Source organism: Oreochromis aureus, linkage group 23 (genome assembly GCF_013358895.1).
Source record: "Oreochromis aureus strain Israel breed Guangdong linkage group 23, ZZ_aureus, whole genome shotgun sequence".
NCBI lineage: Eukaryota > Metazoa > Chordata > Actinopteri > Cichliformes > Cichlidae > Oreochromis > Oreochromis aureus.
Genome location: NC_052963.1, coordinates 14,052,124 through 14,078,093, shown reverse-complemented (window position 1 = coordinate 14,078,093; position 25,970 = coordinate 14,052,124). Strand labels below are relative to the sequence as shown.

General features: G+C 39.4%; 2 long non-coding RNA genes, 3 other non-coding genes and 1 pseudogene across 5 annotated transcripts in view; 4 read left to right on the top strand and 2 right to left on the bottom strand.

Moving 5' to 3' along the window:
• Positions 1–25,970, top strand: part of LOC120436117 — a 109,400-nt gene that overhangs the window by 68,248 nt on the left and 15,182 nt on the right. The window lies entirely within an intron of this gene.
• Positions 1,997–2,115, bottom strand: LOC120436570. The gene has a single exon (XR_005610554.1). It is a non-coding gene; the product is annotated as a 5S ribosomal RNA (ribosomal RNA).
• On the top strand, positions 2,472–2,590 carry LOC116315330. Its single transcript, XR_004199092.1, has one exon. It is a non-coding gene; the product is annotated as a 5S ribosomal RNA (ribosomal RNA).
• Positions 3,089–3,171, top strand: trnal-uaa. Its single transcript has one exon. It is a non-coding gene; the product is annotated as a tRNA-Leu (tRNA).
• Positions 7,555–11,067, top strand: LOC120436128. The gene is made up of 3 exons (XR_005610166.1): positions 7,555–7,743; positions 9,711–9,768; positions 10,523–11,067. It is a non-coding gene; the product is annotated as an uncharacterized LOC120436128 (long non-coding RNA).
• Positions 15,684–15,797, bottom strand: LOC120436539 (annotated as a pseudogene).

The window sequence follows — 25,970 nt, the reverse complement described above, 5'->3', positions numbered from 1 at the left end:
ATTCATAGAAGTTTCTTCTGCTCTCAGAACAGATTCAGTTGTTCACAGTTTTGGCACACGGTGCATTACCAGGCTGCAAACACTCATAAGGTGTTGAGTTGTGGTCATGAAAAGAACAAAGTGCTTAACGATAATTCTGTGATGCAGTGTCATCAGACTGTTGACAAACCCTCAGTCTAGCCACAGTGTGACAGCACGGCTTCATGGAAAGTCATGTTTTGAATTACTTCTCATGCAGTGTTTTCTGCTCTTTATTTCATGTTCATTTACTTGACCAAGCCTGTGATGAATGTCATCAGAACATATTATATAATGAAAATGGTTATTTTTTAATAATAAGTCGAGGATGAACATTTGGAGTAACATTGAATATAGAGGTTTTCTATCTCTTAAGGTCAGTTTCAATTATGAATTGTAAACTCCTCCTTCATTATTCCATCAATTTGTGCAATGGATCAGTGCCACTGGCAGCAAATCAGCCCCGGAGCATGATCCTACCACCACCAGGCTTAACATCTGGTACACGGTTCTTAGATTTCAAAGGATCACCTTTGATGCACCAAACATACTGTTGTCATTATATAGCTCAGTCATAGTCTAGTCTGCCCATAAAGCTGTCTTTCCAGAAGCAAATGGCTTTTTTGTGGTTGGGATCCTCTCAGTTCACAGTAATAACAAATTCCCTCTGATCTAAGGGGGACTCTTTGGGTCTTCTTCCAGTCCTTGGCAAAGTGGTAACACATTCAAACAACTTGTAATTACAAACGATTGTTTGAAACAAATCTGTAAGTGTATAATAATGTCTTAAAATGGTTTACAGTGAGTTCTTTGGACTTTTCCGTTGCTCTAAATATTGGTCAATCCAACAAGTGCTTTTAAGCTAATCCTTTTTATGCTGCGAAGAGAAACTAACACTTGTCATGATCACTAATAAGACGTTAATAGGGCTTGTTGAGTTAAATGGTAAATGGCCTGCATTTGTATAGCGCTTTACTTAGTCCCTAAGGACCCCAAAGCGCTTTACACTACATTCAGTCATTCACCCATTCACACACACATTCACACACTGGTGATGGCAAGCTACATTGTAGCCACAGCTGCCCTGGGGCGCACTGACAGAACATTGCAGAACCTTCAGCACCTCGTATGAAAAGATTTGGCTGTGTGTATGCTTTTAGCACTGTGTGGATTTGAGAAAATCTAAAATAAATTGAAATTTGTTTTTAGAAGTTGTTTTATAAATTTCAGTGGTATATTATGCATGCAATAGGACATCTATTTAGATTTACATCTTCCACAGAAAAAGCTGCACATTACTGAAACTTTGTATACTGGACTTTGTTGTTGTCCCACACAGGTTCAATTTCGAGTGGTAGATGGCTCAGTGCTCAGTCAACCAAGATTTTATGATAGTGGGCACAATGAGAAAGCTAAGCTGCTTGTAAACAGTACTTTTATGCACTCTTTTTCCATTTGGATAAGAAAGAAATAACCAGGAAACAAAGGCAAACAAATAATCTGTGCCTTTATCCCAGATTCACATTACAGGAACAGCTGCTCAATGACCACTGTAGTCTTTGCTTACTGCACTTTTATCCAGATCTATGCAAAGTGATCCACTACACCTACTTTTACATTTAAATCATTTTATGAGCACTGAAGCCATTTTAATCTGAGCTTCTACTCAAATACAATCAGTAAAGAAAAACACAGAGTCTGTGACGTTTGTTTTGAAGGAAAAGGCATTCCCTGCAAATGTGTGAGACTATTCAGAAAACAGTAATTTTGTTTTATAGGTGAGACACTTGGCCTCTTTTTTTCCTTGTTCTACGTTTGTCTTTTGTCCGATTACTCTGGAACACAAGATGGAAAACTGATATTCTCATGTTAAAAATATAGAAAAAGGATTTTATCATCCATAAATGTTAACTTCTCGTGCCTCTAAGCACAAACAGGAGCGGCAGCGCCCTCTGCAGTTTGTGTGTCAAAGTGCAAAAGCTTACAGCACCTGGTATTCCCAGGCGGTCTCCCATCCAAGTACTGACCAGGCCCGACCCTGCTTAGCTTCCGATATCAGACGAGATCGGGCGTGTTCAGGGTGGTATGGCCGTAAGCGAGAACATAGGTACACAAAAGACCTTTTATCTGTGGCAAATGTCACACAGTTTGATATATATTATTGTGCTAAACTTCAATGTTACAGCGAAAACATGCAAACCTTCGTTATTAACTGCAGCTTCAACACTGAGCTACAAAAATGCTTTTCCCGCAGTAACATGACGATAAGAACACATGTTCGTTGATTACAGCACAGTGTGAAAGTGACAGAGAGCACACAGTGTGTTAGGACGATTTGGAAATCCAACATTTTTGTCGTTTGGACATTTTAACTTAAATATAGAAAACAAAAACGTAAGCGCGTATGTGTCCTTACAGCATGGATAAAAAGGCCGTTTGCGAGCTGTCCTTTCGCTTACGGCCATACCACCCTGAACACGCCCGATCTCGTCTGATCTCGGAAGCTAAGCAGGGTCGGGCCTGGTCAGTACTTGGATGGGAGACCGCCTGGGAATACCAGGTGCTGTAAGCTTTTGCACTTCGACACACAAACTGCAGAGGGCGCTGCTCTTCAGGAAAAAACTTCATGAGCTCTCTCCTAATTTTTTGCATGTGTACAGTTACAAAATTAAAACAACAATCATCTCTGCAGCTTATTGGAGACACTCTCGTGATTCTGTTGTAGAGCAGAGCTTCAGCTCAGTGTGACTTCATGAGTCTGAAAGCTCCAGGATGACAAAAATACACCAACATCATTCCTCACTTTACTTTCTGGACAAAGATGAGGTTACACAAGAAAAGCTGCTGATATGTGAAGATTTATACTCAAATTATATTCTTGTATTTGTATCTTGCTAATAATAAATAATAATAAAAGCTGTTGCACACGTTCTTCTCTCTGCCAACGCAACACTGTCCTGTTAATAGGATTTATTTTATTCATATATAACTTTGTAAAAAGCATTTTAATGCTGTGAGTAATGACTTTACTGTTGGGCGACGTGTCTGTTACGCCGCTCAGCTCTGTCGGACCAGGATGGCCGAGTGGTGAAGGCGTTGGACTTAAGATCCAATGGACATTTGTCCACGTGGGTTCAAACCCCACTCCTGGTAGAGAAATCAACCTATAGCCAAAGTACAAATCATCCACAGGTAGGAGACAGTACTTGATTTCTTAGGAGTGACAAAGACTTTTGGATGTGCTGAAAATTCATGTGAATGTGTCCTGTTGAATACAAAAATGGCAGTGGTGTGGAGGATGATCCAATCCAACATTATCTATAAAGCACTTTAAAGTACCCAGCGCAGGACCAAAGTGCTGTACAGTAAATAAGTTAAAAACAAACAGTAGAATAAAACAAAACAGAATAAAATAAAACACATAATACGTACAAATTAAAACAGCCGTATATTAAAAAAACAAGATAGAACAGCATATAATCAACTAAAACAACTAACATGAAACTAAACTAAAACTAACATCTTACAAGGTGTCAAAGGTCAGGGTGAAGCGATGGGTTTTCAGAAGTGATTTAAAAACAGGTTTTTAGTCCAAAGGCTTGTTTTTTAATGTCGGGTGCTTGGTCTCCAAGTGACGAAGCAGTTTTGAAGGCTTCATTGCCTCATTGGAGAGCCGGTCTCCGCATATATTATGCAGAGCGGGCTTGGTGCATGGGAATCACTTGTCGCAATATATCCATATTTCAAGTAGGTCTTTTGGTATTGTCTGTTAATTGCAGCTTTCTTTTTCTTAGTGGTTGTCATAGACTCTTCTTCTGTCTCCTTACTGGGCCCTTTTCCCTTTGCAAAGAAACCCTCCAAAGACATCTGTTTTTTACTCATTTTGCTAGCTTGTGGGTTTAATATTAGCTAATGTATCTTGACATGCGTCAAGAGTCAGTCATAGACTGAAGTAACTGAGAGAATTCAGTCTTTTTCAAAATAAAACACTGTTCAGAGTCGGATAATAAATAAAACGGAAATAATGGAAGTTATTTATTTTCTCTGTGCGGTACGAGCCTCAACTCTCGCGGCCCGGTACCGGTCCGTGGCCCGGGGGTTGGGGACCGCTGCTATAGACTACAGTGTACGCTCTACACCTGCTTACTGGTTTTTGTTGCACCAGTCTGCATCTCCCAATTACTTTGTGTGTTTCGCTTACAGCTCCGCACCACCCAGGCGGCAAAAAATGTGCATGTTCTTTGTGATCTGGTGACCAATGCCCTCTGCCGTCAAAGTCGAGAATTAGTTAATGGGCATCATGTGACTGATGGAAGCCAGATCCTTTTATTTAGCAAAATTGGGATTAATAGTTAAATGTTATTGTTGAGGGGCGCAGACAGCACATGTGAATAAGAACTTGTCAGCTTGTGAGTCCTGTGACTGGTGATGCTCCAAATGTTAAAAAATAAATATATAAAAACCAACAAACACCAAAAAATGACATTTATTATATGCTTATTCTGTGATCAGATAAAAATATTTTATTAGAAGCAAGCTGGATCTAAGAGATTATTTCTACACAGCATGCTACGGTCAGTACAATTAATATATCAGTATTGGTGGGATGAATATAAAATTCCCTAATCAGAAGGAAATAATAGTTTTATATTATTTCATGCAACGTGTGAAGAAATAGAGGTTGATCACATGTTAAAAAAATGTATATACTTATTGATAAGACAGACTCAAATAAAAACTTATAATGAAGAAGACGTTTCCAGTGACATTTAGTCAGAGCTGATGATAAATGTTGCTCTTTTGTTATCTCAGAAATGTATATTTGTGGGTACAGAAGTAGAGTGCATGGGGATTTTTCCTATAGTTGCATTATTGGATTCAAAGGTCATTTCATCATCATAATAGTGCACAGGTAACTTTCCTTCACATCTGACCACAACTGTTCTGTTAGTGAGAAGTGTGCCTTTATACCGACAGTTGGGTTTCCTGGCTCCATTGTTCTTTAGTTCACATCTAACAATACGAAACTTTGCTTTACTCTTTGTCTTGTTCGTCTGATCATATCTTCCTTGACCATTACAAATGGCTTTGACCTGTTTGTAATCACTGAGGATGAATGTGTTAACAGCCTTACATTTGTTTCCATCAACGTATATCTTCTTTTTTTTAATTTCTGTATCACATTTTTTCACGCTCATCTTGGCATCTACATGCTGTCGTCTAAACTTTTCATAATTTGTTTCATTCAGCCGCTTCTCAATTGGGTTGGTTTGAAGATTGGCTGGTTTTGAGAGTCCAGTAGCAAAGGGCAGCACAAGCAGCAAACAGGTAAACATGATCCTCATTGTTTCCTGGAGAAAGACAAAAAAGGAACATTTTCCAGATTAAGAATTTAATGCAACAAAAGTGTCATCACTGTAGTGGCAGAAGTAAGTATTTGATCCCCTGCTGAATTTGTAAATTTGTTCCCTTATAAAGAAATAAACAGTCTCTAATTTTTGGATGTTTTATTTTACTGGAGAGAGACAAGAACATCAACCAAAATCCAGAAAAAAAACACATTACATGATTTCTTTTCATTGATTTGCATATAATTGAGTGAAGTAAGTTTTTGATCCTCGACAACCCAACAAGAGTTCTGGTTCCCACAGACTGGATTACAGTCAATCAACCAGTCCATTACAGATACTCCCAATCTCAGTTTATTATGTGTATAAAGCACACCTGTCCACAGTACCAAATTCTTCCATTCCAATTCCATCTCCACCACCATGGGCAAGATTGAAGAGGTGTAAAAGGATTGGTTACTGAGGTCTACTGGGGAAAGGGACCTCAGGGACAAGAAAAGTCTGCAGTCTTGTGCCATCATGGTCAAGACCAAAGACCTCTTATCTTGCTCCATGTAATATCTTGCCTCATGGGGTGAGGATAATCATGAGAAAGATGTTGGATCAACCCAAAACTACAGGCCAGTCTTAAGTTTGCCAGTAAACATCTAAATGATTGAGAGAAGGTTTGGGGGAAAATGCTGTGGTCATTTGAAATCAAAAGCTCTGTGGCATTAACTGAGCCCACTGTGTTTGGAGGAAGAGAAATGCTGAGTGTAACCCACAGAACACCATCCCCACTGTCAAGCACAGAAGTGGAAACATTATACTGTGGGGCTGTTTTTGTGCCAAGGATACAAGACGACTTCACCACATTGAGGCGGCCAGTGGATGGAGCCATGTACTGCAAAATCTTGGATGAGAACCACTTTCCCTCAGGCAGAAGACTGAAGATGTGTCGTCGATGAGTCTTCCAGCATGATAATGGCCTAAAACATACCACTGATGCAACAAAGGTGTGGCTAAAGAAGAAGCACAAGGACATGGAGTGGGGCCAAGGCAGTCTCCAAACCTCAGTCCTGAAGAAAATCTGTGGAGGGAGCTGAAGCTTAAAGTTACCAAACAGCAGCAAAGAAATCTAAAGGATTTAGAGCACAGGTGTCAAACTCCAGGCCTCGAGGGCCGGTGTCCTGCAGGTTTTAGATGTGTCCTTGATCCAACACAGCTGATTTAAATGGCTAAATTACCTCCTCAACATGTCTTGAAGTTCTCCAGAAGCCTGGTAATGAACTAATCATTTGATTCAGGTGTGTTGACCCAGGGTGAGATCTAAAACCTGCAGGACGCCGGCCCTCGAGGCCTGGAGTTCGACAGCCCCGATTTAGAGAGTTTGTGTAAAGAGGGGTGGAAAAAAATCCCTCCTGAGATGTGAGCAAACCCGGTGACCAACTACAAGAAACATATTACCGCTGTACTAGGCAATAAGGGTTTCTCCACCAAGTACTAAGTTGTGTTTGAGATCAAATACTTATTACACTCAGTGACATATAAATCAATTCATTTATTTTAGCAAATTCATTTTTTATTCAATTTTGGTTGATATTCTGTCTCATTACATCAAAATGGAAATACTTAAAAAAATTAGAGACTGATCCTTTTATATAAGTGAACAAACTTACAAATTCAGCAGGGGATCAAATGATTATTTCCCCCCAGATAGTAGCTTCTTTTTATGACCATCTTTTTTCTTTTTTCTCTTTTTGAAAAGCTGCTGACCAACAAAGTTTTATTCATAGATGTTTTTTGCATTAGATAAATTTGCAAACTGAACTCCACGCTTCCAGAATCTCTCAGTTTGGCAGAGCTTACTTTTCATTTTAATTACTTGTTGTTTCTTTATTGACTTATATAGAAACCCGCAGAAGTTTGTTTAACTTATGTAACAAAAGAATAAAGCAACTAAATTTAAGTAAAAGGATCATTTTAGTATTTTTGATCTATTCTTCACAGAATTTTTCCAAAACATTTTCAAACATTCAGATTTGTCTTTTATTTTCTTGTCGAAACCTCATAAATGGTGAACTAAAAACCCTGGAATATGGTTTGAAACGTTGACATTTTAGTCTGAAAAGGAGCATGTTTCGCTTTCTGGCAGCTTTTATTTTGAAATTGCAACACTAATCAGTGCTTCTCCGCACCTGTGGTGCACGCGCTGCGCAGACCGCGTCGGGCATGCGCTGCAGAGCACGCGCACCAGAGGAGGGGGCTGACTTGAGCAGAAAGCGCGGAGAGACAAGTCGAAAAGAAAAGACAGAAGAGCGCTGATGAGGAAAAGCAGAAAGAAAGACTTTAACTGAGCTTGAAATGAAACAAGAGCTAGCGAATCTCTGCTGGACAGGTAATTACCGCTGTTTGGTTTAATATTGTATTTTAAACAGTGTAACTATGAAGCTAAGACGAATACGGATCATATATTTTCATACAGTTATGTTCCAGGTTGATGTTTGTGTGTCCTCACCGTAAAGACTGCAGGTTATTTTAGAGTGCCTGAAAGGAAAATATGTCTGTGAAGCACCTTTTTTAGTTCCAATATTAACTTCGGCCCCGTTATCTACTCTTGAAAATGATTTGCGCGTCTACGTCGCCATTTACGGTTCAATTTTTTGCCGTAAGTAAGGAATTTCTGGTGCTCTGAGGTGCATCTAGTAAACGCCAAGTATCATTTAAAAAATAATAATTAAAGTAAATTAAACTAACTAAAAACATATGTCATTACTTTCTTATTCCTTTTAATGATGACTTTTAAATCATTAAATGATAAAATAAAAAAATCAATATCAATATAACAGCTTCCAAAAATTCAAAATCAAAACCAGTCTAATTTTTACTTTAGTAAATATTTTGAAACTTATCAGAGAGGCACTGGAGGACATATTGAACAATAATATTGTGTAATTTTTAGAGTATTACTTGATTTTTTAAAACAGGAAATTGTAATCATTTACATACATATGGTAGAATGTAGCTATTATGAAGGGGCTGCTTTACCTAATAATTTTAAAAAAAAAGTTACATTCACAAGATTAAACTTGACTTTTTTCACAAAGACACAAATAATATTGTGGAGTTTGCTGGTAAGACCTTATAATCTTAGAAATATTTGAATATACCTGCATAGCAGTTCATATGACAGAAGTGTTTATGTAAAGAAGTGGAAATTAACAACAAGTCATTTAAATAAATTTGATGATTTTTTTAGTCTCAGACGATGAGTTCATGAGGTGTATCTAAATGCAACTTCTCTACTTGCATCCACTCATTGAACCTTACAGAGGGAAACGGTCATTACACGCAGTCATGACAACATTCTTACTAAATGTAATTATTACATTAGAAAGTTATGAAACTTTTAAGCAAACTTTTCCAACTGAGGACACTTACTGTGCTTTTTGCTTTACTGATGAGTGGTTGGTTGATTAACCTGCAGGAGTTCAGGCACTAGTCAGTCGTCTGGAACACCAGGTGGTGAAGATGTCTTCAGTAAATGAAATGCTCTAAAGGGGGAATTAAAATTGAACATTATTTGAACATAAATAAAAAAAAGATAGGTCTCTGCCTGTGCATGCACATTTCTTATGCACGATATACATGGTCACAGAACCCAGATGATGCATGTTTTGAAGCCCATATCTGGATAGTGAATGTGAGTAGAAGTGTGGCAGGAGATCGAGTTATTGAAAATAAGCCTGTTGTCTATAAAAGATTTTAAATATACAAATAAAAAGTTCTTACCAAACGAGGAGTCAAGATGAGCAGAGACCAGGTCTAGTGCAGCTCAGCTGTTATTAAATTCTACCTGAGCAGGTTGGAGCTCATTTGTGTCACAGAGCAACAAAAAGCACTTTGGGGGCTTCAGTTTTTAAACATTTCAGTAGCCCCACCTTAAATAATCACTAGCATCAGTGTCTACATCACTAGCCCACTAGTTCCAAGAAACTTTATCACTGCTCTGTTTGTGGTTCAGAACATGCTGCAAACATGATGTGAGGCCCAGTGACCACAGGTGCAGATGCAGGTTGTCTTTCATAGCTATTTTGCAACTATTTTTTCAATTCAATAAACCAAACGTATCAAAAATAAGTAAATTAATAAAATATTGATATTTGTGAAAAAAAGTACAGAAACTGCATTTTGGCTTAGTTTTTGTTAAGTAAATAATGGCACTGTGTAATATGTCATGTGTTGTTATTCAGCTGATGTTGTATATACCTAATTTTAACGTGTGTACTGAGACTGCATTGTAGAGTCTGACAGCAGCTGGAAGATCAGACCTCTGAAATTTCTCCTCGCACGCTGTTGTTGCAGCAGCGTGTCACTGTAGGAGCTGCTCAGTGCTGCTAGGATGACCTGCATGTGGTGGGAGGTGTGTTTTTTTTTGTTTTATTTTTAATATCCTGACCTTTCTGCCAGCCTTTGCAATCAGAATTGTGATCTGAATGCACTGTGGCGCCCGACACATTTTGCTTTTGCAAAACAGTGTGGTGGCAGATTTCTTTTCTGATGTATTATTTAAATCATATGTGATATTTTATGTGATTTTTTTTTTTTTTTTTTTTAATCAGATGTGATATTTTAATCATATTACATTGGTAGTAAGTAAGATCACTTTCTCACTTAGTTGTATGCATGTGCATTACAAATGGGCCTTATGCTCTGTCACACATGTATGGCACACACAGTGAGGCCATTGTAAGTTCATAGATGTTAAACAGATAGTGAGACTCCTTCTGCTTATCAGGGATCTAAATCTTTAGGTGACGGCCAAGCAGAAAACAAACTGTGAGGAGAAGGGTTTCAGGATGGGGCTGATGGTATAGCCCCCTGTGAGTTTGGCCAACATGTAAGAGTTGTGGAATGTTCTTTGTTTAAGAGTGTCTGTGTATATAAGATATGAGGGCGGTGGCCATTAGCAGAGATGATCCTAGTGTTTGGCTGGGATGTTTCTCTCCACATTGCAATGTGTTTATTAAACCCATTTCAAGTCAAGCTCACTGGGTGTGTTGCAGATTATTGTTAAAACTTCCATAACAACAGCGACATAGAATCTCTATAGGCTCTTCTTGTTCATGTGAATCTGTTATCTGTTTATGTATTCATTTCTATTTGTGTTATTTCAGGCAAGAGGAAAAAAAAGAAAAAAGTGGAGGTGAGGGTTGAATAAAAGGATTGAAAAATGCACAATGTATCGCCAACTGCTGCACCTGTAAGACAAAAACAAAAACAAACATGCATCTCCTAGAGGCCAACCATCCTGGTACAAGTCAAGACCTGAGTCCCAGGTGCCCAAGAACCACCTGGTATCCAGAAAGTGGGGAGAAGCGTCCAGCCAGGAGTGCTGACTGTGTCCAGGGCCAAGCCACAGCAAGCCCCACAAACACAAATTATTCGCTCACTCACTCTCACCCACCCATTAGTGACACACAGAAAACATAAAGACACAGTGGGAGCTGGTATGCAATAGCAATGACAGCTTAGCCACCATTTTTCCAGTCACTTTATACTTCTGCTGCCTCAACCATAACACAGGTCTACAAGATCAGTCTGTTCAGTTTTTTTTCTGTCCTCAGTGGAGATCTTGCTGGCCCAGCAGAACACACCATAAAAGATGACTGATGTCACTCCAAAGTCATAGAAGGTCTTCAGGAACTCCAAAATAATTGAATCTGTGTAGCAGATACAGCTGCTCTGTTATTTCTGGGACAGAGCAGCTTTCTTCTAATGTATATTGTGAATGGAGTCAGGACTCTTCCCTGTAAGTTGCCTATGCTGCAGAATACCCATTAAGACACATAATTGTGGGTCTTTATGTACTGTAGTTGCTAAGATAGTCCAGGATCCGTGTGGTGAGGTGATGGTCCACACCTGTGTAATCCACCTTGTCCTTCAGGATTGTGGGTATAATTGTGTTGAAAGCATTGGAGAAATCAAAGCACATGATTCTCACAGTGCTCCACACACTTTCCAGGTGAGATCGATGTAAGAGCTGGATGACAGCATCATCTACCCCAATGTTGGGCTGATAGGCAAACTGGACTGAGCTCACCTGGGGCCGAAGATGAGCAAGGACCAGCCATCCAGGGTCTCCATCAGGTGTGATGTCAGAGCCACCGGCCTGTAGCTGTTGTTCATTTACATCTGCCTAACTGATCATTTATCCTCAGCACACTTTGAAAAGTGTGTTTATGTTCCCTTGCCTGAAACTGGACAATATGTAAAATCTGAATTCAAACAAAGGTTGGGGAAACCTGCACTGAGCTGAGACAGAAAAAGTCACTTGGATGAGTGACGTAGCGTTCCTCCTACTGAAAACGCAACGTCCAGATGAACAAAATTAACTTTTCAGGACAGGTCCCCAGATGTTTTCTCCTCTCAGAATCCTCCTCTGCTCTGAATTCACAGATCATATCTGTTTTATCTTACATACAATCATGTGGAGAAGAGTGTTTTCATAGAAATCTATAGAGTACTCTGAAAAACTAAGCACAGTCCATGATTGAGTAGCTTAAAGCAGTAGTGCTTTAGCAGCAATAGTGTCACCAAATTGTTTCTGTATGACTCTGTCTGTCACACGGTTGTGCAGTACCTTTGGCTGATGTTTCTTTACATTGTTTGGTCAGTTCATTGAGGTTTGTGGTATTTGTTTATGTACAGCTCTCTCAAGCTCCCAGCACTTATTTGCAGGTTGAGGTCTGGACTGTGAACGGGCCATTACAACAACTTGATTCTTTTTTTCAGTCATTCTGTTGTAGCTTTGCTGATGTGCTTGGCATCATGACCCAAACTCACTTTTGACTCTACAGTACTTGGTATACAGGGGAGTTCATAGAAAACTCAATGACTGCAAGGGGCCCAGGTTCTGTAGCTGCAAAACAAGCTCAAATCATCACCCCTTCACCACTGTGCTGACAGCTGGTATGAGGTGTTTGTGCTGGTATGCTTTGCAACTTTGCTACCAAACTTGCATCCATGCTGTCATGCTCTTTTTAGAGAGCAGAGACTTTCTCCTTGCAACCCTTCCAAACAAGCCACACTTATTCAACCATTTTCTAACTGAACTGTCATGTACTTTAACATTTAACATGTTAACTGAGGCCTGTAGAGTCTGACATGTGGCTCTTGGATTTTTGAGCTTTTTCTGACCATTGCACAGTTTGACCCTGGGGTGAATTTTCTGGGACATCCATTCCTGGGAAGATTATGACATTGTGTTAACACACACCTGAATACTCCAGACCAGCAAACTGCCAAAACTTATGCTTTTCTAGAGGTGCTTACTGTTAGGTTGATTTTGGTAATAGTTGTCATTGTTGTACTTAAATTTGTAAACCTTGTCCTAAAACTGCATGTTTAGATATTTTTCTGTTCCTCCCCTGCATCTCGGTGGGGGATGCAATAGCTATAAGTGTTTAACTGCAGGCACATTCCATGTGAGGTTCTGTTTTCTTATTTAGAAAGGATGTTTACTTGCCATTTATGGCCTCACCTGTGCTTGTGTATGGTGGACCTTTAAAGGAATTGAGCCATATAGAGGGTTAGCGGAGATGACCCTTGTGATCAGCAGGAACGCACGCACGCACACACACACACACTCTTAGCTTTTATGGCACACTATATGGGTTTTACATTGTGTAACCAGTTTAAACCAGTTTGACCGTGTTTGTGTAACCCACAGTGTTCAATAAAAGGGCCTGCAAGGGGAGTCAGTTTGAAGTCGGCTGAACATCTTGCCGGACTTCCCTTGCGAGCAAGTGAGAACCGTACGGAGTGTCTTGCTTTTGTTCACAGTGACAAACCTCTGCGCCAGCGAGGTCTGACTTTAGACCTCACACTTACACTTGCTGGTGAGCAATTATTCAAATGCAGTTGATTATCAGCATCTGGCTGCTACTTACCTTCTAATTTGCACTGAAGCAATAAAGGTGCTTTCTGAATAACAGGAGCTGTCTGGTGTGATATTCATATTTAAAATGAATAATCAGAATCAGAATTACTTTAATAATCCCAAAGGAAAATGGGGTTACAGATTCTCCAAGACAATAATAGTGACAAACTAAACAAATTAAATAATACAATATATTACAAAGTTAACAAATATAGGAAATAGCACTGATATAAATGCAAATTCCTCAATTATAAATATCAAGAATATTACAGAGGTGGAATATATATGATTGACATTTAACAATAACCTTGAAACTTCCTGCTTAGATCTTTTTTTTCGTTTTGTGAGATTTTAAGTGTTAATACAGTCAAAATGAAATAACTGTAAATTGTTATATGTGCTGTTGTGCTGGGAAGAATGACACCAAACAGGGCAAGATGAGCAGTTTTTTAAAGTGAAATATATGAAGGTAAACTTAAAAGTTGTCAAAAATGGCATTTTATAACCATTTATAACCTTGACTTCATAGTTTTACATTACACAAAGATTACATTATAACATATGTTGTTAGTGTGATAACATCTGCATTGCATTCATAGAAGTTTCTTCTGCTCTCAGAACAGATTCAGTTGTTCACAGTTTTGGCACACGGTGCATTACCAGGCTGCAAACACTCATAAGGTGCTGAGTTGTGGTCATGAAAAGAACAAAGTGGTTAAAGACAAGTCTGTGATGCAGTGTCATCAGACTGTTGACAAACCCTCAGTCTAGCCACAGTGTGACAGCACGGCTTTGCTGAATTGCTTCTCATGCAGTGTTTTCTGCTCTTTATTTCACTCTACTTGAATACATTTACTTCAACAAGCCTCTGATGTGTAAATCAGATCCAACTGAATGTCATCAGAACATATAATGACATTTTTTTTCTTTTGGTAATAAGTCAAGGATGAGGATTTGGAGTATAAATCTGAATATAAAAGTTATATATATAACAGTATATATATGTATGTATGTGTATATATATATATATATATATATATATATATATATATATATATATATATATATATATATTACATATAAAAGTTTTTCATCTCAGAAGGTCAGTTTCTATGTTGGATTGTAAACTCACTTTAGTAGTTCTCCTCTTTCATTATTCCACCCATGATCACTGATGAGAAGTTAATAGGCATTAGCCATGTCAGTTTAAGACATTGTACAACCTCATATTAAAAGATTTGACTGTGTGGAGAAATCATTATTAGCCCCAAAATCACCATGAGATTGAAGCCCAAAAAAGTCATATGAAAATGACAGCATTACGTTCACCTTGATCCATGCTTGAAAACTGTTTGCTCTTTTCTTTGTAAATATGGGCTTCAGGTGGACACTGTGCGTTCTCCATGGTTGAGAAGTTACTCATTACTGTGCCCAGAAATCCCTCTTTTTGTAGAGTGCTACAGAGTGCTTAGATGTTTTTTTTTTAATATTCATAGAATTCTTAGAAGTTTTGTATTTCATGCAAATTTTGTTCTTATATTGTTTTTCTGCAGACAGCTTGTTGATGCTGCCTCATGTCAAAGTACCATCTGCTTTATTGGAATCCAGCAGAGGGCAGTGTTTTGCCGTCAACAGATGACTTTCTGAAGCTTCAACTGTGTCTTCAGATTGGATTGTGTTGTAATTTGTTGTCTGTGTGATACTAAAAATATAATGGGATTTTGAAGCTCTTCTGAATCTTCACCACGCGTTGCTCAAATGCTACTGATATAAACTCACAATATATCCAGATTGACTGGATATACACAGTCTGTGCTAAGATAATTACACACAGAAACAATATTATTACATCAGTCATGTATATTGGCAGTAAATGATAGGGAGGAGAAAGGAGGAAACAAAAGTCAATTACAAAATTAATGGGGCTGTTTTGAGCCATATCAACAGTAATAAGGATAAAGTTAAAGATATCAGGGGAAAAAATAACAGGCTGACAGCTGTGGTTCATCACTGAGGTTCTTTATGTGAAATAGAAAACAGGAGGAAGACTGATATTTACTGTATATCAGTCTTTGTCCTGTTTTGGAACCTAAAGTTAGGAAATAATAATGATGCTCCTTGACGTCCACAAGATGTCAGACACATGACATCACTGAGCTGAACCTCTGCTGGAAAATACAAGACAGACAAGTGGATACAGTAAGGTGATTTTCAATTTTTACACAAAAGCTAAACACATTCTTTTTAAGCGTTGTAATATGTATTTATGTATGTGTGTGTGTGTGTATATATGTATATATATATATATATATATATATACACACATATATTTAATGCTGTTTTCCATGAGTGAGCAGCAGCGCCCTCTGCAGTTTGTGTGTAGAAGTTCAAAAAGAAAATTACAGCACCTGGTATTCCCAGGCGGTCTCCAAGTACTGCCCAGGCCCGACCCTGCTTAGCTTCCGAGATCAGACAAAATCAGGCGTGTTCAGGATGGTATGGCCGTAAGCAAGACATGTGCCGCATAAAAGGCCTTTTATAGATGATGTAGAAACATTCATCATGGTCTTAGTCGACTGTTCTCTGTCACACTCCATAATAGTGTCCTGCAGTAAATGACCAGCTACACTTTTTAACATTAATTTGATATGTTATAGATAAAAACATTAATTTATGATTATACAGCTACATTCTGCAGCAACACGCTTTTTACAAAGTAATATGTCAATAAAAACATAATGTGGCCTGCCATGTCATTTTGTGGCCCCTGATAGTATGTGCCAGATTGTTTTAAAATAAGTTCACTGTATGCTGCTTAAAAGCGCATGTTGACTGTAAGCTACATCTCCCACAGTGCGTTTCGATTGATTGAACCCCAATGCCACTGGTACTGGGGCATGTACCTCCAGATCTGTAATTTAAATATAGACATGTGTGGTTTCCACAGAAATGTGATAATCTCAACTAAAAGCTCATAAAACCATTTCAACGACTACCAAAAAGCTAAAACAGCAAATGATTAAAGAGCAGGAATGACTTTTGAGAGCAGCTAGAAACCATTAAACAATGGTAACAATGGTTGAGGCTGTTCCAAAATTTGAATGTCTTGTGGCGAAGGAAGCGCCGGGTCTTGTTGAATTATTGAACATATTTTTTTTTTAATCTGTAGAGGCACAAAAAAAATACTTTTTTCTGCTTGAATATCGGCCTTGGGTCATTGCTGAGTCAGTTGTCTGTTTGTGCTACTTTTTTGAAGGAACAGTCGATTATTGGCAAGGGCGAATTTATGTGTTTGGTTACTTACTTAAGTGGGAGTACTGTGGAAAGTTTTACCTTACATTCATAGATATAACAGTACAGGATCTGAGGAGGTTCAACAAGTTCTGGGGTAACTGTTTCCAAAATGTTGTATCCTATGCAAAAGTTCTTTGCACTTTTACATTAAGAAACATTATCCTTAAAATATTTGAGCCACATAAAGTAGTATGGGTCATCAAACTGTCCTTTATAACTGTTTAAATATCTCGTATCTTAAGTCATTCTATCATACAGAAAATTACAAAAAAAATGTTAGAAATATAAGCCGTTCATAACAACCTAAAAGGTTGAGCGTTTAAAATGCAAACCAATGGAAGCAGAAATAGAAGACCATAATGTTACAGACAGTGTTGGGTAAGTTACTTTAAATTAGTAACTTAGTTACATTACTAGTTACTTCTCTAAAAAAGTAACTCAGTTACTTCAAGTTACTCGTTACTTTCAAAGTAACTAGTTACTAGGGAAAGTAACTTTGGTTTTACTCAGAATTCTCTTGTTAATGTGTTGCTTCCGTAACTGGATACCCAGCAAGATTGCCAGTCTTCTAGCTTGCTTACTTGCCACAAGTGCACTGTGCCACCTACCAATAGAAAGGAAAAATAATGTGCACATTTCCACGAGAGAAATCCCACGCCTGGACCGTCGTTGACCGCCACCATGATTCTAGCCTGCTTTTACATCCAACACAAAAACTGCAGTCGTGGTGCTTTTGATTGTACTCAGAACTTGGAAATTCTGCCTTCTGAATAGGAAGATGTAGGTAACACCAGACTGCAGATGAGCTGCATCCAGGGCTGGACTGGGACAAAAAAAAATCGTCCCGGGCATTTTGACTAGAGACCGCCCACCATTATAGGAAAAATCATAAAGCCTTTGAATGAAAATAAACACTGTTGTGACAGTGATGTACACTGTTCTGATGGTATATATGTATCAATCTATCAATTGTTTGTTGTAAGACTCAGATAATTATTTTTTAAAAGCGAGACATTTTAAATGAGAATAATAAAGAAAAGTATTTCCTTGTCCCCCCTTTCCCTGTTAATGCCCTACCTGGCCCCTGGCAACACTTTGCTAGACCCGCCCCTGCACAGTTACCAGCTGTCAGCTACGTGAAAAGGATCCTGGTGTTATTTGTCTCTCAGAAACAGCTCATAATTTCCTTCAACTCATTCATGTCACCTAAAAGGTAAACCTGTTTCTCCATCACCTGTTCAGCTCTGATGATTCAGTAAGGACATCTCCTGGTTTCATCTGCATGTTTCACTCTCACCAGATAACCAAACCGATATCATGACCAGCAGCTTTACAGCTGTGGCTCCAGCAAACATCAGCTGATACTAGAAATTAATATTAAATAAATTCTAACAACAGCTGATCAAGCTTAAACGTGCTGCTGTTGTTTAACGCGACATCCGCTGGTTTCCTCTTTCTGGCACAAAGTGGGCGATAAATAAACAAGAGAGAAAAGCCGATCAGCTGATCATTGATCAGTTTCATGATTGAAGTAGAAACGGGAGAGGAGAGAATGAGAGAAGAAGAGGCAGCTGTGCAGCTTCAGCTTTGTGTCTTTTTCATTGTAGCTACAGTCCGGGACAAACTGTGTTCCTTTTCACCTCAGTACGAAACACGTAATATTTTCTCTGAATACCAGACGATTCTGTTTTTTACTGGACGGTTGGCAACTCTAATAATTAACCGTATGAACAAAATAAAGTTCAACATCAGTAACATAGCACCCACACAGCTGTATAGAAACTCCGTCATGCTAGCTAGCACGCAGTACGAAAATGTCAGCATACCGAAAATAAACTCCACCTAAACTTGGTTTATATCTGACTCAGATAGACTGCAGGTCATAACTTCTTACCTGAAGTTCAGTTCACCTGACACGCGGACCGGCGGCCGCTTCGGGTCTCTCCTCTTGCCTCCCTTTTCCTTCATCCACCTGCTGGCTTCCACCACTTGCTAATGTTATTGAATCTGTGGAAGCTCCGCGATATCCACCACCGCAGTAACGAGTAACGAGCCTATCTAAATCCCAGTAACGAGTAACGCGTTCCTGGTTTTGGCATAATAACTAGTTACCGTGCTCGTTACCACAATAATAACGTAGTTACTGTAACGCGTTAGTCCCAACACTGGTTACAGAGCACATAGTGTCTATCATTGTGTAGGCATTTATAAATAAAAGCTTGATAAATTATATTAATAAATTAATAAATTAATTTCTTAAGAAATATGCAGATGGAGTGATCTTTATCAAAAAAGGGAAGTTACGTCTGTGGGTAAACCATTGTACACAAAAACTTCAAAAATCTTAGAGAGCATGAGGCTGTGTCAGTAAAGGGAGACTTGCCCTTCTGACCCCTGTGTGACAAACCATCTGTTGAGGTCGTGGATTTGACACCTTAGCATTGTGAAAGTGGGGAAACATGCTTCTGACTGAGCATAAGATTCCTGCTTATAACTTAGAATCTCAGTTCTAAATGAAATTCAAAATGTTTTTTGTAAGTATGGTTAATGTATAATTTTACTTCTAAGACACACACAGACACAGACACACACAACACAACAACAGCAACAAGACAGAGAAGAAGAAGAGGGGGTAGTTTACTACGCATCATAAAAACACAATAATGAATCTTTAATATTCCAACTGTATCTTTCTGTTCTGACTTTAGAGTCTTTGTTTGTTTATTGAGCCGTACTTTGGGAATCATACTGTTGTGATACTGGGGAGAAAAGGGTAAGGTGTTATTATGACTAATAGCCACAACCCTCGAGCCCTTTTTAATATTTTTAACTCTGTGATAAACCCTTGCACTATCACTTGTAGGGATCCCTCCCCTGCTTTTTGTGATAAATTCTTAAAGTATTTCTCTGAAAAAATCTCAGCTCTAAGGGCTTCTCATCCATCTCATTCATCATCAGTTTTAGACCCAGTTCCAGTCTCTGAATGCTTGACTGTCTTTCAACAGTTTTTATGCCGATGATATCCAGATTTACTCACTTTTGAAATCCAGTGTGTCTGCTTCTTTGCAACCTCTGCTCAACTGTCTGCATGAAGTTAAAATTTGGTTATCACATAATTTTCTTACACTGAACGAGAGTAAGACCGAAATCATAGTTGTGCAAATTCCCTGCTGATTCGGCCTCAGGATGTCTAGAGGCAAGAATCAAGCGCACCCAAATGAGCGCATCAGTGATCATGTGCGCATCACGCAGAGGGAGAGTGAGAGACGAAAGGCGCAGCGGCAGAGCATGGCAGTTGTAACGCAGTTTGTGTGATTCCGTGTGCGTTAATGAAACTGTAAGTGTTATTACCTTTGACAGGTTAACTGGTATGATAATGGTTATAGTTGTTTGTGCATGTTAAAGCTAAAGTTATGCCCCGGTACACTGATATCACGTTAGTAGGTTTATTTAATTATGTAACTAATTTGCACTAAGTTAATACCAGTGGCCAGAATCTCCTCCAATGATTACATCCCGCGGTTAACGGATTTTTCTGTTGTTTATTGTTTAGTTTAACTGTTGTTAGCTTGCAACATTCTTGCCTTGGTACTAGCAACTGGGAATATATGTGCTATTTAGCCAACTTATGGTCTTACGGTGACCCCTTGTGGACATGGTAAAATATTGCTGTGTCTTGAGTAGATGATGTGTTCTGATTGTTGCTTAGTTATCTTTGACCCTGCTAATTATAGTTTTGCCTGTTTCTGTTTCCAGAAAACCATGCTTGTAGTCACCAATACTGCATCTGCCACAATTATAAGTGCATATTTGGCTGTATCACAGTTGGATTTATCATGGCAAGCCCTGCTGTAACCAGTCCTTCTGTGAAGCTTCATTAAAGACAGTGAACTAAACTCCTGGACTGCTGCAGTCTTTCTGACCGAAGACTTAGGCCAGACTTGTATACCCAGCACTTCCAGTACATATATATATATTCTACAGTTGTTGATAGTCACATTCTGCCAGACCAGTTAGCTGATGCCCTAGGTCCTCTTGCTAGCCATCTCTCGCTCACTGTAAGAAACCTCGGAGTGTTCCTGGATGGCTCTTTTAAACTTGAGAAACAGGTCTCCACTGGTAAAAAACAGCTTTTACCAGTTATGTCAGATATCCAAAGCAAAGTCATTCCTTCCTCTAAAGGACCTTGAAAAGCTTATACACGCATTTATCACATCAAGACTGGACTACTGTAACTCCCTCTACTTGGGCCTCCAGCACTCTTCTGTTTACCGGCTTCAGTTAGTTCAGAATGCAGCTGCGCGTCTCTTAACAGGTGCTAGAATCTATGAACATATCACTCCAATTTTAGCCAACTTACATTGGCTCCCTGTTAAATATCGTATAGATTTTAAAATTCTTTTGTTCACTTTTAAAAATTTTAAATAATTTAGTGCCCAGCTATCTTTCCGAACTCCTCCACTTGTACAATCCCAGTAGAGCACTTAGATCGTCCAATCAGATGCTCCTAGCACAACCTAGGTCTCGACTGAAGTCAAGAGGTGACCGGGCCTTTGCAACCGTAGCACCAAGACTCTGGAATAACCTCCCTGTTCATATTCGTACCACTGAGTCTATCCAGTCTTTCAAATCACATCTTAAAACCTCTCTTTTTACTTTGGCTTTCGATTCTAACTAGTTGGCTGTTATCTGGCTTGTTGTGTTGTCACCTTTTGTTTCCTGCCCTGTTTATTTATTGTTTTGTTTTAATTGTCTCATGCTTTTACTGACTGTGAAGCACTATGGTCAACTTCGTTGTTTTTAATATGTGCTATATAAATAAATTTTGATTTGATTTGATTTGAAGGTGTGAGAGACTAAACCATTACACACAAAACTTCAAAATCTGAAGAATGTGTGAGACTGTTAGCTGTGTCGTTCAGCAGTAAACTCATCTACAATGTGTCAGTAAAGAGTGACTTGCACTTCTGGCTCGTTGAGCAACGGTTTAACAAATTACACTGCAAACTATAAAAGGAAGCTGGATTTAAATAGAACATAGTAGTGTTGGATGTAAGTGAAGGAAACACAAGTATAAGGTGTCTATGGAACAAATCTCCTTCAACGTTCACAATGACCAAAGTGGAGGACTACAGGCATTCCTCTCAGTCAACTGATTGTGTTTAGGGAAACAAGCAGCTAAATCCACGTTGTTAGTGAGTTAACTCCAGGTCTCGGTGGATTTTGTCCAACTTGGAGTGAACAAAAGCAGAAAAACAGTAAAAGATGTAGACAGTGAAAGTCTGGTTTATTTCATGATTACAATGAAACATTTTACAACCCACAGAGCAAAGTAGCATACATGATAAATGGATACTACAACATAACATGGGCAGTGAGAAGTAAAACTCATTATGTTACCAGTTGTTATATTCTTTAAACTTGAAATAAAGCCCTGACATCAGAGTTTAGTGTTTTAAGTCATCTATTAAAAAACATGAGTGAACACTTTTTTCTCCCAGCAGCATTACTGAAGTGACACTTTAACGTACTGCTGATGCTTCACATCACAATCTTTATGATGAAAAAACGTGCTCTCTTATAGTCTGTGCTGTCACTTGTCATGAAAATCTCCAGAGCCAGGGTTCAAGCTTCCTCTTCAATTACCATTGATCATTAATAGGGACCACAAAAGATTTGTCACATTATCCCCATAAACAACATGTTTTTATAGAAATCATTGTGACACAAAGATTTAGATTCTTGTTTCACAATATGCATGAACTCAAAATCTTTTGAGTTTCATATTTATAAAGTATCAAGAAGAAGACATTTATTCCAACGTATGAACTACACTTCTTGTAAAAAAGCTCATTGGAAATGCATTCAAAAAAGCTCCTGTCATGACCTTCCTTCTGCGAGCATGCACACACACACACAGAGATCATTAATACAAAGGATTGCAGCAGCTTTTGGATTTTCACTCTTTGTTGGATTTAATATGAACAGTCACATAAAATTCATCCCAAATTTTCACCTTTCCTTCAATTAAGATGTGTCTTTAAATCTACAATACTTTTCTTGTTCAAATAGTAAAGAAGTAGAAAGGGAAATCAGTAAGTATGAACAACAATAGTTTAAGGATACTTTCTCAAATAAAGAGGATTTTATCATCTGCAGTTCATGAAAGAAAAGGTGCCACATGAAAAACAAATCAGTAGATCCACAAATTATGGATACAGAGTTTTTTCAGCACACTTCATGTACGTATTAACATACGGTTCAAAAGCCTGCATTTGAGTGCATTGGTGCACACTTGAGCATCTTTTAATTAGATTGACTATATATCAAGAAGAAATATATATATATATATATATATATATATATATATACATCCGCTGGAGCCACTCACCTAACTTGGGAGTCACCGCACCTAGTGCTCCGATTACCACGGGGACCACCGCTACCTTCACCCTCCACATCCTCTCGAGCTCTTCTCTGAGCCCTTGGTATTTGTCGAGCTTCTCGTGTTCCTTCTTCCTGATGTTGCTGTTATTCGGGACCGCTACATCGATCACTACGGCCGTCTTCTCCTGTTTGTCTACCACCACTATGTCCGGTTGGTTAGCCACCACCATTTTGTCCGTCTGTATCTGGAAGTCCCACAGGATCTTAGCTCGGTCATTCTCCATCACCCTTGGGGGCATCTCCCATTTTGACCTTGGGACTTCCAGGTTATACTCGGCACAGATGTTCCTGTATACTATGCCGGCCACTTGGTTATGGCGTTCCATGTATGCCTTGCCTGCTAGCATCTTGCACCCTGCTGTTATGTGCTGGATTGTCTCAGGGGCATCTTTACACAGCCTGCACCTGGGGTCTTGCCTGGTGTGATAGACCCCAGCCTCTATGGATCTTGTGCTCAGTGCTTGTTCCTGTGCTTCCATGATTAGTGCCTCTGTGCTGTCTTTCAGTCCAGCTTTGTCCAGCCACTGGTAGGATTTCTGGATATCAGCCACCTCCGCTATCTGCCGGTGGTACATACCGTCCAAGGGCCTGTCCTTCCATGATGGTTCCTCGTCTCCCTCCTCTTTCTTGGGTTTCTGCTGCCTGAGGTATTCACTGAGCGCGCTGTCAGTTGGCGCCATCTTTGTGATGTATTCGTGGATGTTCCTTGTCTCATCCTGGACTGTGGTGCTGACACTCACCAGTCCCCGGCCTCCTTCCTTCCGCTTAGCGTACAGCGTCAGGATGCTGGACTTGGGGTGAAACCCTCCATGCATGGTAAGGAGCTTTCTTGTCTTTATGTCAGTGGCTTCTATCTCCTCCTTTGGCCAGCCTATTACCCCAGCAGGGTACCTGATCACGGGCAGGGCGTAGGTGTTGATGCCCCGGATCTTGTTCTTACCGTTCAGCTGACTCCTCAGGACTTGCCTGACCCTCTGCAGGTACTTGGTGGTTGCAGCTTTCCTAGCGGCCTCTTCATGGTTCCCATTCGCCTGCGGGATCCCCAGGTACTTGTAACTGTCCTCTATGTCTGCAATGTTGCCTTCTGGTAGTTTGATCCTCTCAGTTCTGACTACCTTCCCTCTCTTTGTTATTATCCGACTACACTTCTCCAGTCCGAATGACATTGCGATGTCATTGCTGTATATCCTGGTGGTGTGGATCAGTGAATCGATGTCTCGCTCACTCTTGGCATACAGCTTGATGTCATCCATGTAAAGGAGGTGGCTGACAACTGCTCCATTCCGTAGTCGGTATCTTTAGCCAGTCTTGTCAATGACAAGACTATGACTGCCTATGCAGAACAGCAGTGGGGACAGAGCATCTCCTTGGTATTCATATATATATACAGTTAAGCCCAAAATTATTCATACCCCTGGCAAATTTTGACTTAAAGTTACTTATATTCAACTAGCAAGTTATTTTTTGACTGGAAATGACACAGGCGTCTCACAAAAGATAATAAGATGATGTACAAGACGCATCATTGTGGAAAAAAAATATTTCTCAGCTTTTATTTACATTTGAGCAAAAAGTATCATGTCCAGAATTATTCATACCCTTTACAAACTGTCACAGTCTCTGGGAAAATCCAAAGTTCCATACCATTCCAAATAGTCAAAGCTGTTCTAAAGCATCCCAATTACCCTGATTAATTGGAAATAGCTGTTTTGATCAACTCAACAGGTGAAAAACAGCAGCTCTCTGCAGGTGGTCTGTGGACAGTCATGGCTAAGACAAAGGAACTCAGTGAGGACCTGCAGCTGTGCATTGTGGCTGCTCACAAGTGAGGAATGGGCTACAAGGCCATATCCAAATGTTTTCAAGTTCCAGTGGCTACAGTGCAAAGTATTATTAAAAATACAAGATGTTCCGCACTGTGGAAAATCTCAGAGGACGTTGTCGGAAGCCAAAAGTGACACCTGTGCTGGCCAGGAGGATAGTGAGAGAGGTGAAAAAGAATCCAGGATCACCACCAAGGCCATTCTGGTGAATCTGGGCTCTGCTGGTGGCAATGTCTCAAGCCAGACAGTCCAACGGACACTGTTGGGTTCCACGGATGCAGACCAAGGAAAACGCCACTTCTCCAGGCACTTCTAAGGCATGCAAAAGCTCATTTGGCCTTTGCAAATGCTCATCTGGACAAAGAAGAAGGTTTCTGGTCTTCAGTGTTATGGTCAGATGAAACAAAAATTGAATTATTTGGTCACAATGATGTTGGCATCATTGTGATCATTTGGCATAAAAATGGAGAAGCCTTCAACCCAAAGAACACCATCCCCACTGTCAAACATGGTGGTGGGAACCTAATGCTTTGGGGTGTTTTTTTAGCCAATGGACCATGGAACCTAATCACAGTAAACAGCACCATGAAAAAGAGCAATACATGAAGATTCTCAACAACAACATCAGGCAGTCTGCAGAAAAACTTGGCCTTGGGAACCAGTGGACATTTTAGCACGACAATGACCCAAAACATACAGCAAACGTGGTGAAGAAATGGTTAGCAGACAACACCAGTAACGTTTTGCAGTGGCCTAGCCAGAGTCCTGACTTGAATCCAATTGAGAATCTGTGGAGGGAGCTAAAGATCAGGGTGATGGCAAGAAGACCCTCCAACCTGAAAGATTTGGAGCTCATTGCTAAAGATGAATGGGCAAAAATGCCTGTGGAGACATGCAAAAAGCTGGTCTGCAATTATAGGAAGCGTTTGATTGCTGTAATAGCCAATAAAGGCTTTTTTTCTATTGATTATTGAGAAGGGTATGAATAATTCTGGACATGATACTTTTTGCTAAAATATAAATAAAACCTGAGAAATATTTTTTCCACAATGATGCCTCTTGTACATCGTCTTATTATCTTTGGGGAGACACCTGTGTCATTTCTGCTCAAAAAGAACT